This window comes from Fukomys damarensis, unplaced genomic scaffold (assembly GCF_012274545.1).
Source record: "Fukomys damarensis isolate Sample0158 unplaced genomic scaffold, DMR_v1.0_HiC HiC_scaffold_36, whole genome shotgun sequence".
Taxonomy (NCBI): Eukaryota; Metazoa; Chordata; class Mammalia; order Rodentia; family Bathyergidae; genus Fukomys; species Fukomys damarensis.
This window is the reverse complement of record NW_022900948.1, coordinates 37,718,414-37,734,407: the sequence shown is the minus strand read 5'-3', so window position 1 is coordinate 37,734,407 and position 15,994 is coordinate 37,718,414. Positions and strand designations below refer to the sequence as shown.

Below are 15,994 nucleotides of genomic sequence, written 5' to 3'. Positions count from 1 at the left end.
GGAATTCACCTTGGAAAGTTTAAATACTGTTATCTGGATGGTGTGATCCCATCTGCAAGAGATTCTGATTTAATTGGTGTGCCCTGGGCTTGGAGTTTTGGGAATCGCCCAGGCAGTTCTAAAGTGAAACCGAAGGTGTAGGGCTAGAGCCTGATTTTGTATATGAAAGAGCAGATCAGGTGGTTACTGACTAGTCAGTAACATATAAGTGGCAAAGCAGAGATGAAAACCCAGTTACATCTGATGCCAAAGCCAGCACTCTTAATACAAATGAATGCATATGAGTCACCTAGAAATGGTATTAAAATGAAGATTCAGGGCCAGGGATCTAGCTCAGTGGTTTGCACCTGCCTTGCAAGCACAAGGTCCCAAGTTCGATCCCTGGTACCAAGAAAAAAAAAAAAAAAAAGATTCAGATCCATTAGGTCTGAGGTACCCTAGGTGGTGGGGGTCGAACTCCGGACTTTGGGCTTAGCAAGGCAGGCGGCAGCATCACTGAGCTAAATCCCCAGCACCGGGACTGAGGTTTCTAATAAGCTTCTTGTCAATGCTAATGCTGCTGCCCTATCAACTACACATGGGTGATAAAGGAATAAAGCTACTGTCTCTCTGTGTGCAGAAATCTATGCCCTACTGTACCTGCCACAGTGTCTACCACCGATCATCCTTCAAATGCCAGCTTACCTCTTTAGAATCAAAGCAAACGTCCTGAACTGTTAAAGCTTTCGAATTTAATTCTAGGATGTTTTAACTTTTGCCCAGCTTGGACAGAAATGCGTGTTCCCTCCCATCTCCCAAAACTTGCTTTGAATTCCTTAAACAAAGAAACTAACTTTTGGCTTTCCTGTACTCTTGATGGACTTACATGACACTGTAGCCTTTGAGGACAGAAGGGCCTAAGTAATTAAATTATTTCCTAACAGCCCCGCCCCGCAACAAATGTAAATCTCCACTCCAGTAGGTAAAACAAAAACAAAAACGAAATAATTTGAAGCATTTAGTACGAAGAATCCCTAAACAGGGCTTCAAATAATAGAAAATCTTCCTGCTGGTTTGGCTTGGCAATAATGAGACTAATTCTTTATATTCTCAAAGGAAATTTATCTGCCCCCTCTTCCTCTGCCAAGCCCATTCCTGTCTTCCCTATCTGAGTTCATGGTATCTCCATCCTCCCAGTGTCAAAACATGAGATGCATCTTTGGCTCCTTCCGCTCTCAACTCTCCAACTTCCAGTCTAACACCAAGTCCTGTTGAGCTGCTTCTTTAACCTCTCACACTTGCTCCTTCCTGTTTTATCTCTGTCACTGTCCTGGGCTGTTTTTGTTCCCCTTGCTTGGATTAAAACTACTTCCTAACTGGTCTCCTGTTGGCATCTTCTCCAGTCCATCCTCTCAATTTGCTGCACCTGTTTCTACTGCTCAGAAACCTTCAGTGGCTCCCAAATGTATTCTAACTAAAGCCCACATCCTTACTGGAATTCTGGCACTGCACAATCTGGACCTAGCTAGCCCATTTCCCCCACTGTTATCTTCTGTGCACCCTACATACTGCCAACTGCCATTCCTTCGTTGCTTTTCAACTTCTAAATCTACATTGCTTGCTATCCATTGCCAGGAAACAATCCTTCCTCCATCTCTGCCTCTTGAACTTCTACCTATCTCTCAGGACAAACACGAGTGCTGTCTTCCCCAGGAAGCATCCCCTTCCTATAGCCGAGTGGTCTTTCCTGCCCCACTGTTCCCATGACACGGTGTAGCGTGATGCCTGGGCTCAGGGGATATGGAGTCCGGCTGTGTACATTTGAATCCGGGCTCTGTTGTGTCGTAGCCTTGTGACCCTCGGCAAGTTACTTAACCTTTCTGTGCCTTGTTTTCCTTGTGTGTAGAGACGGAAGGGGAAGCATGATGATATACCTACCTTTGGATATGAGTATGAGGATTTAACCAGTTATACACAAGAAGTGCAGGCTACGCTTCTATAAATGGCGGCAAAGCACATGACACTGGGGTCATGGCCCTCGGTATAGTTTTATCTGCCTTGGTCAGACTGCTATAAGAGCTGGACTTCTATCTTATTTTACTTTCTGTATCCTACTGCTCACTATGTGACACACATCTAGCAAATAACCCCTTCCTTGCTACAAAATCACAAATTCTTCTGTGTAGAAGTAGGAGTAACTATTTGAGATTAAATTACCATCTTTGTAGGTGTCAAATCCCAATCGAAATGCTTTGGTATACGACAGGATGGTTACTAGCTTGCTGGTTGGTTAGTTGTTTTTTTTTTTTAATGATACTGGGGATTGAACCAACAGGGGTGTCCTACCATGAGCTCCACACAGCTCCTTTTTCTTTACTTTGAGACAGTGTCTCACTGAATTGTGATCCTTTCCCTCAGACTCCTGAGTAGCTGGCATTATTGTCATGCCAGAGTGTATTCTTATTCCCTGGAACAGACTGTGATGTACTCGGGCTTTGAAAAGTTCCTTCTACCACATAGAAGTTTCAGTCTGGAGTTGTGACATCTTTGTTGGTCTTGATCTCTTGTAAGATATGTCACAAGGAATATGTTTAAATTAAATGCAATCATATATAGGAAGTGGTAGACCTGGGAAACAAATGAAGCCATCCTCTCCTTCAAGGTCATCAATTTCTCAGCCCTTGGTGTACTTTGGATGTATCCGAGGGCCTTGAAATACTGGTATCTGGATCACACCTGGAGAAATTCTGATTTAATTGGTCTGGGGAGTGGCATTAATTAATTAAATTCACTCAGTCAATATTTTATAGCCTACTATGTGTTGGTTGCCTTCTGGGCCTGGGTATTGAACAAGGCAGACACAAGCCCTGCTTCCAAGGAGTGCTTGTTTTAGGGGTAGAGGCAATAAACAAGCAAATGTAAAACAGATGATTTCAGGTTGTGATAAAGTCCCGAGAAGGAGCTAAATGAGGTTAATATGAGAGTGAGTAGCTGGGCTGGGATATTTAGAAAGAGAGGTGGTGGAAGGGCTCTCAGAGGAAGTAGGATTTGAGAAGGAGACAAAGGAAGGGTCTCCCAGTCTTAGGAAATGGGGAGCAAACCCCGAGGCTAGTATGGTTTGTGTGAAGGCCCGAGGTAGGCTGCAGCTTGTTTACATCTGCCTTTATCCTGATGGGGACGTTTCCTGTCATAGATGTCTCCGAAGTCTGCTGGACAAAGTCCAGACTCAGCATGACAGCCAGTGTCCCTGAGTCTAATGCAACAGCTCTCCAGCTTTCAGCTCCGACCTTTGGTGCTCCAAAGCCGTCCTTTGGTGCCTTTCCTCCTGCTCCAACCTCTGCCTGAAAGCTTTTCCCCACCTCTTTGTTGAATCTCAAGATTTAGCTCAAATTTGATCTCTTTTGTGAAGCATCCATCGACCCCACCCCCACCCCAGAGACTCCCATCTTCCTTCTGTCCAAGAGCATCGTACACATCTCTGCTGTCCTATTTCTTAGGAGCAAGAACCGTATTTGACTTGCTGTTATATCTACTCCTTTGTCTACAGTGGCGGATACATAGCCGGTGCTTGATAATTATTTGGAACAAATGCTGTATCACCATCGTCTTTCCAGAAGAAATAGCCTAGTTAGTCATGAAATCTGTGACCCCAGATGCAGAAATAACACAAGGACATTTTCTTTTCTTTCTTTCTTTTTTTTTTTTTTTGTACTGAGGATCAAACTCGGGTCCTTGCACTTCTGAGGCAGGCAGCAGAACCACTGAGCTAAATCCTTGGCCCACAAGGGCATTTTTCTATTTGGGAGCAGGGGATAAGCTTAGGATTCTATCTTAATGATGAGAACAACTGGAGAAAAAAAGGGAAGGAACACTAGGGCTTTGGGTTTTTATTTAAAAAATAAAAATAATGACCCAGAAGTCCCTATTGCAGTTTCAGTAAAAATGCTGTCTGTGAACTAAAGGGAGGGATTCGTAAAAGGTCAAATTAGGCTATGGTAATAAGAAATATAATTGCGTTCTGGCATTCCTTTAATCTGAGGGTTGAATGCAAATTAAGCAGGCATGCCCTTTCTGGAAGCCTTGTTTTAATCAATTCTGCTGCTTGGGTGGAAGAGTTGATGTTATGAAATGATAATAACGTTTCTTCCACTTGCCATAAGAAACTAAGGGGTTCTGTGCTGTGATAGAGGCCCGATTTAAAGGCTTATTGATTTATTCATCTGGTTGTCTGTGGAACATGTAGCATCTTGTGTTGCGGTGGTAGTTTCCGAGGATCTGAGCTTCCCAGGGGTGAACTTGAACCCTGGAACTTGCAAGACAATGCCTTAGAAGGAGAAGGCTGGAGTATGCCTAGCTCGCCCCTTTCTCATTTGTCGTGCAACCAGCCACCCTTTCTTCTGAGTCAGTTGCTTTAGTTGTAAAATCAGGATCAAGATGACATCTGGACTCTTCTATATTAAGAATTATATAAAGCATTTCTCTATTGGACAGTATGTTGAGGAAAACTTAGATCTTGATGATTTTCTTGAGACACTGTAGATCTAATCACCTGGGTAGTTCACTTTGGAAATTTCACTAAAACAGGAAAGCATATTAGGCCTCTGGTTTTATTTCTTTGTTTAGTTTTTGAGACAGGGTCTTGGTGTATAGTTCAGGATGGCCTTGAACTCACCATGGAGCCCAGGCTGGCCTCAAGCCTGTGGCACTCTTGCTGCCTTGGCTTCCTGAGTGCTGGGATTATAGGTGTGCAGCACCATACCCAGCTTAGGCCTCTGTTTTATTTATTTATTTGTTTGTTTGTTTGTTTGTTTTTAATTTTTTAGGTATCAGGGATTGAACTTGGAACTTGTAAGGCAGGTGGCAGAACCACTGAGCTATAAATCCCCAGCCCTAGGCCTCTGTTTTAAATAGATCACCCACACTAACAGTTTGGAGGACAAGATATGGAAGAGATTAAGCGAGACCATCACCCATTTCCTTTATTAAAAACAGTTTTGCATAACTTTACTGTTGTTTGCGATTGAATTGGCTCAGAGGATTATTATGATGTCTTTGACTTGACAGAGAAATCTTTTGGAAATCCTGCTCCTGCCTGGGCCCAGTGCAGTGCACTTAGGCTCTTGCTGTGTGGAGGGCTGGGTTGAGAAGTTTAATCTACAGAATAGGGAATGGCAGGTGGAATACGACAGGAGGTCTGAGCATCAGAAGCAAAAAAGAGCAGGCATGGGATCAAAAACTTGAGACAGAACTGAGTCAGAAAGTGGTTGGAAGACAAAGGCCCTCACAGAAATACTTACAAAGGCTGTGAATGGACAACCTGCAGAAGAGAGCATCAGAGTGGCCAATAAACGTGAAAAGTCGTTTAACTGCTCTAGCAATCAGAATAATACAAATTAAACCACAATGAAATGCCATTTATTCATGCATCCAAAATGTGCCACCTTGATACTATCAAGTATTGAACCAGACGTGGGAAAATGGGTACTTCCCTGCCGCTAGGAGCGTAAATGGATCTATTGATACATTGTGTTTGGAAAGCAATTTGCTGCATTTATCAAAACATGAAGTGTGTCTACCACTCCACACCTGTAAAAATTCATGCTGCAGAACTGCTGATTCGAGTACATTGAGATGTGTACAGGGATTCCATTGAAGCATTGTCTGTAAAACATGGAGAGAGAGAGAGAGAGAGAGAGAGAGAGAGAGAGAGACAGAGACAAAAAACCTGAGTGTCCACCAGCAGCAGAACAAATTGCAGTAGAACAAACTGCAGTAGAAACCACACGATGTGATCCTAAACAGTTATGAAAAAATGGAAGCAACTCCTCGAATGCCAACGTGGGACACTGCTCTGTGACACAGCTGCCCTGTGTGTCAAACACCACGGTGGTTCATCCTGCTGTCCCACCTCCTATTTTTTGACTTGGGCTTCCCGGCGCAGAGGCTGCTGAGTGCTCTGCCGAGTTGTCAGTTTGGAGTTGGGAATTGGACACTGGTGCCGGAGGGTGAGGAGACAGGAGAGGAAATGGAGGGAGAGGTGACTGGCCCAAGGCGCCACAGCTGGAAGTTTGTCTGGCAAAAGCCGTCCAACGGCAGCTCTGAGATGGTTTTGCTTCCTTCTCTGAGATTCACTCCCCACCTCAACCGTCCCCCACTCCCCCAGAACTGTGGATGTGATTATACACTGCCCCATACCAAGTAGATGTGCAACTAGTGTGACCCCAGGAGGTGACAAGTGCACCCAGCGGGGGTTTGATGGGCCAACCTGCTCGGGCGGCTAACCAGACTTTGCAGGGAAGGGGGAGCAGGGCCGACAGAGCGCTGCTCAGCCACTGCCGGCCGGCGGGGACTGCGGCCCCCAGCACCGCGTTCCCTGAGTCAGCGTCGGCCTAATTGGCGGACAATGGCATTAATGAAAAGGCCATGTTTCTTGACAAAAGCTCCCACCCTGCTCCCAGGCCTCCAGACAGCTTGAACCAGTTGCGCAGGGCCCCTCTTCTGGGGAGGATTCCATTCTGCTGGTGAACCGGGGACGCGGACGCCCTCTCGCGCTGGGTGTGCGCTCGGATTGGCCGGCAAATCTGCTGTCAGGGAGCCGCAGCACCGGGGGACCCTCAGAGACCGCAGAATTCCCCGGACTGACGGGGTGGGAGGGGCGGAGACCCAGCCACGGAAAAGGCGCAGACACTAGTGACATTACGACTGAGCTTAAATTTTGGACAAACTGTGGGACAGCGAGGGGCAGGGCGTGCAGGCGGGGGCGCTTCTGTCCACCCACCAGGGGAATGGTGGTAACTGACATCGCCTGGCTGCCAGCTCTCCCCCAGGTATCATGCCGAGGGATTTCCATCTTTCCACCTGTTTATGTCTCACAGTAACGCCCGGTAATAGGTATTCTTGTGACTTCCACTGTACAGATGGAGAAACCGACGGTCAGAAGGGCCATGTGGCTATCCCAGGTCACACAACTCCGGGAAGTAGCACAACTGCGGTTTCAACTCCGAATTTGTTTGACTCCCAAACTGTAAGGCTTAACTCACTGTACGTAGATAACGTAGGTGGAGAGGCTTGAGAAATGAAGGTTGCCAATTTCCATTATTTAGAGCCAACTCACATGTTCCAGGCATTTCCACATGACACGTATCACCTATGTACAGTGTGTCAGCTGCACTACTACCCCCTCCTCCCACCCACACGCTGGTCGTGTCCCCTATGTTTCAGGTGGGCCGAGGCCCAGAGTAGGCTGGTGGCCTGACCACAGAAACACAGCTGGCTGGTAGAAGGAGACAGCAGACTGGAAGAGATAAGCAGAAAGGCCAGCTGGCTGAGTCTCAGGCGGTGGGGAGGGATGGGGCAGGACCAGGCACAGGGCAGCAGCCCCTTCCTGGCTTCCTGACAGCGCTATTGTTTGAAGCCGGTTCTTGGACATCCAGGAAATGGGCGACATCACTCCCAACAAAGGAGAGGAAGCTGCTTGAATGTTTCAGCTCCACCTCACGCGCTCACCCTGGGGCTAGAGATGGGAGCCTTGCCAAGGCTGCTGACCCATCTCCCTGTGTCTGGCCTGCTCCCTCTCCCCTCTGCTAGCCCTATTCCAAACTCTTCAAGCACTGACCCGCAGGCCTTCCTGCCCTATAGATGTCCCCAGAACTGCACCCAACCCCTTTCTGAGAGCCTGAAGCCTCCCGTCCTGTGGAATGGAACTTACCTTCCACCATGGCCCATGGATGGATAAAAATACACCTTTAATTCTGGGTCCCAGGCCTGGCCTCAGTCTTCCCTTATGTGGAGGCAGAACTGGTCAGGCGGGGTCGGTCTGGATCTCCTTGAAGGACACTTTCACCTCCGCAGTTCCCTGTCCAAGCATCTTTCCTGCCTGAAGGAGCAGGAAGGGACAGCACCTGAGGCCTCAGACCAAGGAGGAGCCCCATGCAGCAGAACTGTCATCAAAGATGGGACAAAGCAACTTGGTAAGCAGAAATCAAAGGTGGTCTTTCTGCTAGGCTCTGGGATCACAGAGGCCCAGGTTCAAATCTCAGCTCTGCCCCGTGTGAGCTGTGTGACCTTGAACAAGTCACTCTACTTGTCTGACCTTTTCTTTCCTCACCTGTAAAATTCATGCAGTAAGGTCTACTGGTAGTTATGAAGATTAATTGGGGTCGTGGGCATAAAAGGGGCACAAGGCAAGTGTGAGTGCACAGTTCCTTCTCCCCTTACTTGGGTAGCTTTCTGGCAAGAGCTGGAGGGAAATGGGGAAATAGAATGTTGGCATCACGATTAAGACGCTCAAGGCTCTGGCAGAGCTGGGAGAGGATGATGCTGCTGTTTCCCATCTCTACAAGAGTGTGTGAGCAATGGCAGAGGTCTCTGAATGGCATCGGGCAAACTCACAGGCCAGCACTGCCCAGGTTGCACACACCTGTGAGCTTGTCTGTGTCTAGAACAGAACAACCACAGTGTGTGCAAGAGAGGCGTGTCATCAGGCTCCTCCTCTAATCTGCAGCACCAGGCAAGTGAGGTACAGTGCTGGCAAGTGACCCTGGCCCCCAGGTCACCAGCCTAGGTTTACGCCTCCCAGTGAGGGGCCCTGGACTTGAGGGACCCTCCCCATACCCCCTGGTTCCAGGACAAGAGCATCAGGAGTGGAGGAGAGGTTGATCACCTGTCTGTACTGGCAGAGAAAGAATGGTCCCCCATGCTGCCTCTCTTGGACAACTTTTCTCCTGGGCCTTCCCAAGATCTCTGGCCCCCTCGGACCAGTGGCGACCTTGGTCCTTCTCTCCATCAGTCTGATCTCAGGCTCCTCTTCTGCAAATAGATGTTAAAACATCCACCTCAAGGGCTGTTGTGAACTGACAGATGAGAAGGAGCCCTGAAGTCCAGTAAAGGCAAGGGGTTGTTTCAGAACTTCAATTTCCCTAGCAGGATTAGATGAGCACTTAATACATGTCATGTGATTGCCCCAGACCCCACGGAGATGTTGTAAAGGAAGCAGAGAGAAGAAGGGATCCACCCAAGGCCACACAAGATGTCACTGATTTGTTTGGAATCAGAACTCCCATCCCTGCTTCCAGCCCCGGGCCACCCTCTTCTATAAGCTGCATTGTCTCAGCCTGGCAGCCCTGCCACGCTGGGTGAGGAGAGGCAAGGCAGGAGAGGAGAGGAGGAGGAGGGTTACGAGGCACCTCCGCACCCCTCCCCCAGCCTCCCACCATAGGGAACAAATCTCCAGGAAGCCCAGCAGGTGGCCGGGTCCCAGCACTGATTGCAGGAGATGGCATGAGGGCCAGGCGGTTGCCATGGCGACTTCCTGAATCACAGCGCCTGTTCCTGCTGAGGCTTCGGGAAGTCAGACATACCTGGGCAGCCCCTGCCATACGCCTGGGCCTCTTTGAGGGGGAGGACACTTGGGAACGGGGCCCACCTGCGAGAAGAGAAGACACACACGTGTGCATGAGCTGTGGTGGCAGCAGGTGTGTGGCCCATGCACACACAGGATCGTAGGATGGGCAGAGCCACAAGTGGCCAGGCACACACCATCCTAAGCAACCCAGCCCGGGGGCCTGTGAGGATGAGAACAAGCCAAATGCAGGACTCTGGGAAGGCCTGGGAGGTGCACACAGGAAGCTGGTGGGCTGGGTGATGAAGTTGGTGGGGCCAGATCACGCAGGGCCTTCTGCCTGGCTGGGCAGCTTGGACTTTCACTTGGAGGTGCTGGGAGCCAGCAAAGGCTTTGGAGCAAGGAGAGAACATGGGTGGACCCGAGATCCCTCCAGCAGTTCATGGAGAATGGGTCAAAGGGGCAAGACCAAAGGCGGGCAGACCAGTGTGGCTGCTCTTTCTTCCCTGGCTCTCGTTTGTCTCTATCAGCACTGAAAGCCATGCTTGTTCACTGTCTGTTGTCCCTACTGGATGTCGGCTCCCAGGAGCAGAGGGTTTGGGCGCTCCTTTCCCTGGGGTATGTGGAGCCCCCGAAGAGGGCATGGACACAGGGCTTCAGTCAGCCGCTGAGCCAACCAACAGGCGTATGCGTGAGCCCTCCAAGGGGCCCTGTGCCGGTGCTGTCCCAGCCAGGGTGAGGCCAGGGCTGATTCCAGGAGGGATGCAGGATCCAAACTGGGAAATCGAAGCGGATGCCACCTGCTATTTGGGGACCTGGGAGCCCCCTCTGCGCCCCCCAGAAATGGAGCACAGTCACAAATGCAGGCCACGTGTAGTTTACATTTCCGAATAACACAGTGGAACAGCGCAAAGTGGCGGGTGAAGTTCATTTTCATGACATACTTCACTCAACCCTGTTTGAGCGTAATATTACATTTCAATAGGTTGTCGATACAAAGGGCTGTTGGTGAGATATTTTACAGTCCTCTTCGGGGGCACAAAGTCTTCACAACCCACTGTGTTAGTCCATAGCTACGGAGCACCTTGGCCCAGACCTGCGGTCAGTGCCACAGCCCGGCCCTGGGCTCCGGAGCCCCCACCTGTAATGAGCTGCAGCAGCTGGGCCTGCTGAGGTGCCCAGGGACACTAGCTGGATGAGACTGGGGACGGAGAGAAAACTGTCACATGGCTCGAGGGACGCCTCTTTCCTCTGCTCCTTTTGGGTCCGCCCTTCCATCTGTTACTCGCCCACTGGGTGGGACTGTGTGTGAAGCATCAATAACTGGGAGGGAGGAGGGAAGGCCCAGTGGGGGTACAGGAGAACTTTCCCAGGGAAGCCCCTGCCTCCATGGAAACATGGTTCTCCTGTCCCATCGAGCTCGGTCCCCCCAGAGGCCTGAGCTTTGTCCCTCGGAGCCAAGAGCCCAGTAATCCCCAAACAATCCGAGTTTAAGGCCTCTTCTTTCAGGTTCCTGCAGAAAGCAGGGACTGGTTTCCACCGCTGAACCAGCAGAAGAGGTGGGAGCAGGGACGAGAGAAAAGTTGTCCTCAGTGCTTGAAGGCATGGGTTCAAGTCCTGCTTCCTTCTCTTCCTAGCCAGCGACCTTAGAGAAGAGACCTTGACTTTCTAGGCTCCATTAATGTAGGTGGAGCGGGCTGTGAAAGCATGTGATCTGTAAGAAAGGGTAGCAAGGACTCGGGAAGGGACTGTCTTCCAGAAAAGACAAGCTCATGAGAGTTTTGCGTAGAAACCCCGACTTGCTGTCTCCAGCTGGGGATGGGTGGGCTCATTCCTCACGAATGAAAATTCTATAACCGGGTCCGGCTTGAGACTCTGCCAGGGCTCAGTCTGGGTTAAGAGTCCCTTCCTTTGAGCACTCCTTCATTGTATCACCTACTACCCCTTAGTGCCAAGTGAGTCAAACAGCTCTTCTTTACAGGGGAGAAACTGAGGCACGGAGAAGTATGATGACCGGGAAGTGGCTGAACTGGGTTTTAAACCTTGGCCTCCTTGTCCAGAGCCATTGCCTCTGGGACCTGCCCAACATGCAGAGGTGCTGACGGGCTGCTCTCCAGGAGTCACACGCTGGGGTCACCTTGCCTCAAGACGTGTAGGAGTAGTGATCTGCGGGGCCAGGCGCGGCCGGATCCACAGGTTGAAGACTGTTCCTCTGGGCTTCCGGACTCCGTGCCTTTCCCCACAGCCCCTTCTTCCCTGGGCCGCCTCCCTTCCTGGCCTGGTGCTGGGGGTGACCGTTGGGTGGGGTGGCATCCGGGCTGGGGCAGGAGCTGTCAAGAGGGTGTCTGGGCAGAGACTGATGGGCTGTCACTTGGCTGCCGGCACATCCTCAAATTCTTTGTCTCTGTGCACGTGGGTTCTGCAGAGGGCGGGGTGAGGACAGAGCAGAGGAGGAGAAGTTGGGGGGAGACCCTCCGTGGCACCCACTGCCTCTGCTCCTGGCTGACTACCCTGAGGCTTGGTCTGATGTGCGCACGCGTGTCCACGAGCCAACGTGTGTGTGTGTGTGTGTGTGTGTGTGTGTGTGTGTGTGTGTAAGTCAGGGCCCTGCTTCCAGTTTTGAGGCCAGACAGGAGTTCAAACTTTGGGGGGCCCTGGGCAGATCTGTCCCAGGCTTCTGTTTCTCCCCATGCCGTGGGTCAGGCCAGCTCTGGCATGTTGTGACCTATGTAAAACAGAGCTGATGGAACAGTTGGCCCTGAACTTCTAGAAGCCTGGGGGCTCTAAGCAAGGACTCTCAGTGCTGCCTCTTAGCACTGCCACAGGGAGGCACCCACGGGACAGCTCAGGACAGGCTGGGGATCATCAGAGAGCCCAGGACGGTGAACTCCCCACTGAGGCACCTGCCAGAGGACAAAGCCAGACTCCTTGGTGACTGTGCTGGGGAGGTGGGGGGTCTAGGGCAGGAGCAGAGCTGTCATCTGTTGTGAAAGTTTGGGCCACTTCCACTCGGGGTCCTGCCCACCCACCGGAGCCCCCATGGCCCCACTCCCACCATCACACAAACAGCCGCTCAGCTGTGCTCACAGCCATGCTGGGTCCCCATCACGGAGCCACTGCAAGGCTTGGCCACCCTCAGATGTAGGCTCTCGGGGAGCCCAGGAGCCTACCCACGCACACAGGTGCACCGGAATGAATGACACAGACGGCCACGCGGCTGCAGCCCTCCGAGCGGCCCACACCCATGTGGAGAGTCACAGGGCCGGGGCACAGCGCTCCTGCCTGCGAGCATTGGATCCCACATGACAAGTGTGTGGCTGTGCGTGGGAGCACAGGTTGGCCCTACACCTGGAGAACGGCTTTGCATCTTCGGGGGTACAAGTGCCTGGGGGGATGGCCTGGCCGGCCGCTGGGAAGAGGAAGCCACACGGCTTCCTCCCTCAGCATCCTCAGCATCCTGGCCTCACAGCTACAGCTCCAACCATCTCTTATTCCATCAATTGCCCCTCTAGTCCTACAGTACAAACGCAATCAGCCCGACTGGGGTAAAGCAAGGCAGGGAGGAAGGGCATTGTCCAAGGACAGAGCCCTCGGATATCAGAGGCGGGACTGGAAGCCAGGGTGGTGAGGTCCCCCAAACCCGCTCTATCCCCTGCTAGCCCTCCACATTTGCAGTGCTGGGGGCGCCGCAGCGTGCTGGTGGGGGGGCGCCCTCCAGGACAGCACCCAAGGGTTTCCGGGCACAAAGCCACTTGGCGGCGCTCAAGGGGGCGCTCGTGGGAGCGAGCGCTGCGGCCCGCGCCTCCGGCCAAGATGTTCCCTCTCGGAGTGATTGACAGGCTCGAGTGCCGAGAAACAAAATTGTTTATGCGCTAATGAATAAGGCCCTGATTGCAAGATCCTGTTTGGAAAATTATAGTGCGGCGGCGGCGGCGGCCGCGGCGGCCCAATTACAGCCCGCGCTGCATATTCATTTCGTCTCTCCTTTGCATGGAGATGAACGGGCGGCCCCGCGCCCTGCAAAGCCAACGCCAAATTTAGTCCCAGGTTCCGCACTCCTCCGCGCCATTGTCTGCCCCAGACCACCTGCCTCCTGCCGGCCTGATTGCCCGGGAGGGCGCGGGGAGGAGGCCGAGAAAGTTCCCTGCCCCCTCCGCCCGCCAGCGCCCCCTGCTCTGCTCCCCGCCTGGCTTCCTCGGCTCCCCGTCCCGACTCCCCCCTCATTCTCTCCCGGCCTCTCCTGCTCCCTTTTCCTCCTCTCCTTTCTCTGTGCCTGACATACGCCCTCTAGATCAGGATCAGTCTCTACCTCGGGTGTCCTCTCGGTTCCGTGGAAGCCACCTTGGCTCTGAGGATGGGCTGGCTTGTCGGGACCCGAAGGTTCCTCCAGGTGCTGCCTCTCCTGCTGTGCCCATCCCGCCTGCCTCCAGGCTCCTGGGGATGAGTGAGAGGCTGTCTCACCCCTGGTCTTGCTCCCTTGCTGCCCTCCGTCCGTCGGAGACTCTCCCACTGTAGGGAACCTTCTGCCCTTCTCTCCCCAGGGCCCCGCAATAGCTCCCTGCCCCAGCGAGAGAGCACGCTGTTCCCAGGCGGGGCAGCCCTTCTGGGCTGGCCTGTGAGGCCTGACTCCCGGGCTGTGGCCGGGAGCCTGATGAGCAGCTTGGGGATGACAAATCAAACACAGCTCCTCTGTGAGTGGGGGGCTGGAGGGTGTTGGAGGTGGAGTGGGCCCCGTAGGCCAGGATCAGCTCTGGCTCCAGCCCGTGACAAGGACGACGGCTGCTTCTCCCTGGGTCACTGCCCTGCTGGCCCGAGTGTGTCCAGGGAGGCTCAAGGTGAGGATGATGATGGCCCGGTCCTTACTAGGGTGAGGCTGTGCTCCTCCCCATTTTACGGGGCGTTGGGGGGAGGCCAGGGAAGTGACCAGAGCACCCTTTCCTAGGGTTAGAACTGGGGGACACGAATATGAACGAAAACCGGACAACAAGACACCAACTCTCTTAGACAGACACCTGCACTTGGAGACACAAGAAGCAACACAGTCACACAGTCCCATACACAAACACAGACAGATTCTCCTTGGAAGACTCACACCCGGGAGACACAAAGGCAGCCCCGGCCCTAGGGGCCGTGTGTGATGCAGCACTGCCCCCTGGTGGTTATTCTAGGAAGCGCTCAGGCCCAGGTTGACGTCTCCAGCCACCCTGAGCCCTAACGGGGGCCTCGCAGACCCAGAGAATGGGGAATCTCAGGGATGTGGTTTCAGGAAGAAAAAGGAATTTCAGCATCCTGAGTGTGAGGCTCTCTAGAGCTCCAGTTCCCTGCCCCGGTCCCATTACTCCAGGCACAGAACTTGCTCACAGCAGGGCCTGTTGGGTGTCGGTGAGAGGGAGCTGCCCGCCCTGGGAGGTGTGCATTCTGGGCTAGGACCACCTCACATGGGTGCTCTTTCGTGGCTCAGGGACAACATCAGAGGGCATTCCCAGCCCTGGGGGGTACGCTCAGCTCCTCCTACCCCACCCCAGCCTGCCACTCTCTTCCTTGTGGTTTATTTACCACGTCATGCTGAGATGGCATCTGCATTCCTGGAGCATCAGTGTGAGAGCCTGGATGGTGGGAGATGGGAGATGAGGCCGCAGAGGGCAGCAAGGCCACAGCCCGGAGGTGTCCTCAAGCCAGTCTCGGGGCAAGGGCTTATTCTGGGTGTTACAGGGATCCGGAGGCAGGCTCGGACAAGGAAGATGGCAGACGGCATGTGAATGCTGGCAAAGGAAAGCAGGGAGAGGCAGGAGGGTCAGGTGTGAGGGCAGCCATGTCCTGGAGTGGGCAGGGGCAGGAGTGGATAGTCAGGCACCCATTCCAGAGCTGCTGAGCAGGCTGGCTCACCAGGCCTTGATGAGGAATTGGCCACGGAGAGCAGGGAGCTGCGAGGGGTGAGTGCAATGCTGAGGAGGTGATTTGGCTGTTGATTTGGTTTAGATCTGAAATGTCTCCCCAGAGTCTCGTGCATTCAGAGATAGAGCTTTTGCAAGGAGTCTGGATCACGGGGTGCTGCACTTCTCTGCAGGTTAATTCATTGATGAGCTCAGCTATATGCTGTGAGGCAGTGGGGGCTGGGTGGAGAGGTGCATCTCTGCGGGCCTGCCTTTGCACACCTCTCCCTCTTTCTTCCTCCCTCTCTCTCTCTCTCTCTCTCTCTCTCTCTTTCTGACTCTTCCTCTCCTATGTCTTGGCTGCTGTCCGTTGAGTACCTCTCCTCCACCAGGCCCTTCTACCTTGCTGTTTCGGCCTCAGAGCCAATGAGGTGATTTGGCTGTTGATTTGGTTTAGATCTGAAATGTCTCCCCAGAGTCTCGTGCATTCAGAGATAGAGCTTTTGCAAGGAGTCTGGATCACGGGGTGCTGCACTTCTCTGCAGGTTAATTCATTGATGAGCTCAGCTATATGCTGTGAGGCAGTGGGGGCTGGGTGGAGAGGTGCATCTCTGCGGGCCTGCCTTTGCACACCTCTCCCTCTTTCTTCCTCCCTCTCTCTCTCTCTCTCTTTCTGACTCTTCCTCTCCTACGTCTTGGCTGCTGTCCGTTGAGTACCTCTCCTCCACCAGGCCCTTCTACCTTGCTGTTTCTGCCTCAGAGCCAACCTACCACGGACTAAACACTCTGAAATGAGCCAAAG

General features: G+C 52.7%; 1 long non-coding RNA gene across 1 annotated transcript; it reads right to left on the bottom strand.

Moving 5' to 3' along the window:
- Window positions 1–5,457: 5,457 nt before the first annotated feature.
- On the bottom strand, window positions 5,458–13,884 carry LOC104847544. Its single transcript, XR_004515421.1, has 4 exons — window positions 13,629–13,884; window positions 9,339–11,738; window positions 7,688–7,855; window positions 5,458–5,640 (listed from the first exon to the last, which is right to left on the bottom strand). It is a non-coding gene; the product is annotated as an uncharacterized LOC104847544 (long non-coding RNA).
- Between the last annotated feature and the right edge of the window lie 2,110 nt (window positions 13,885–15,994).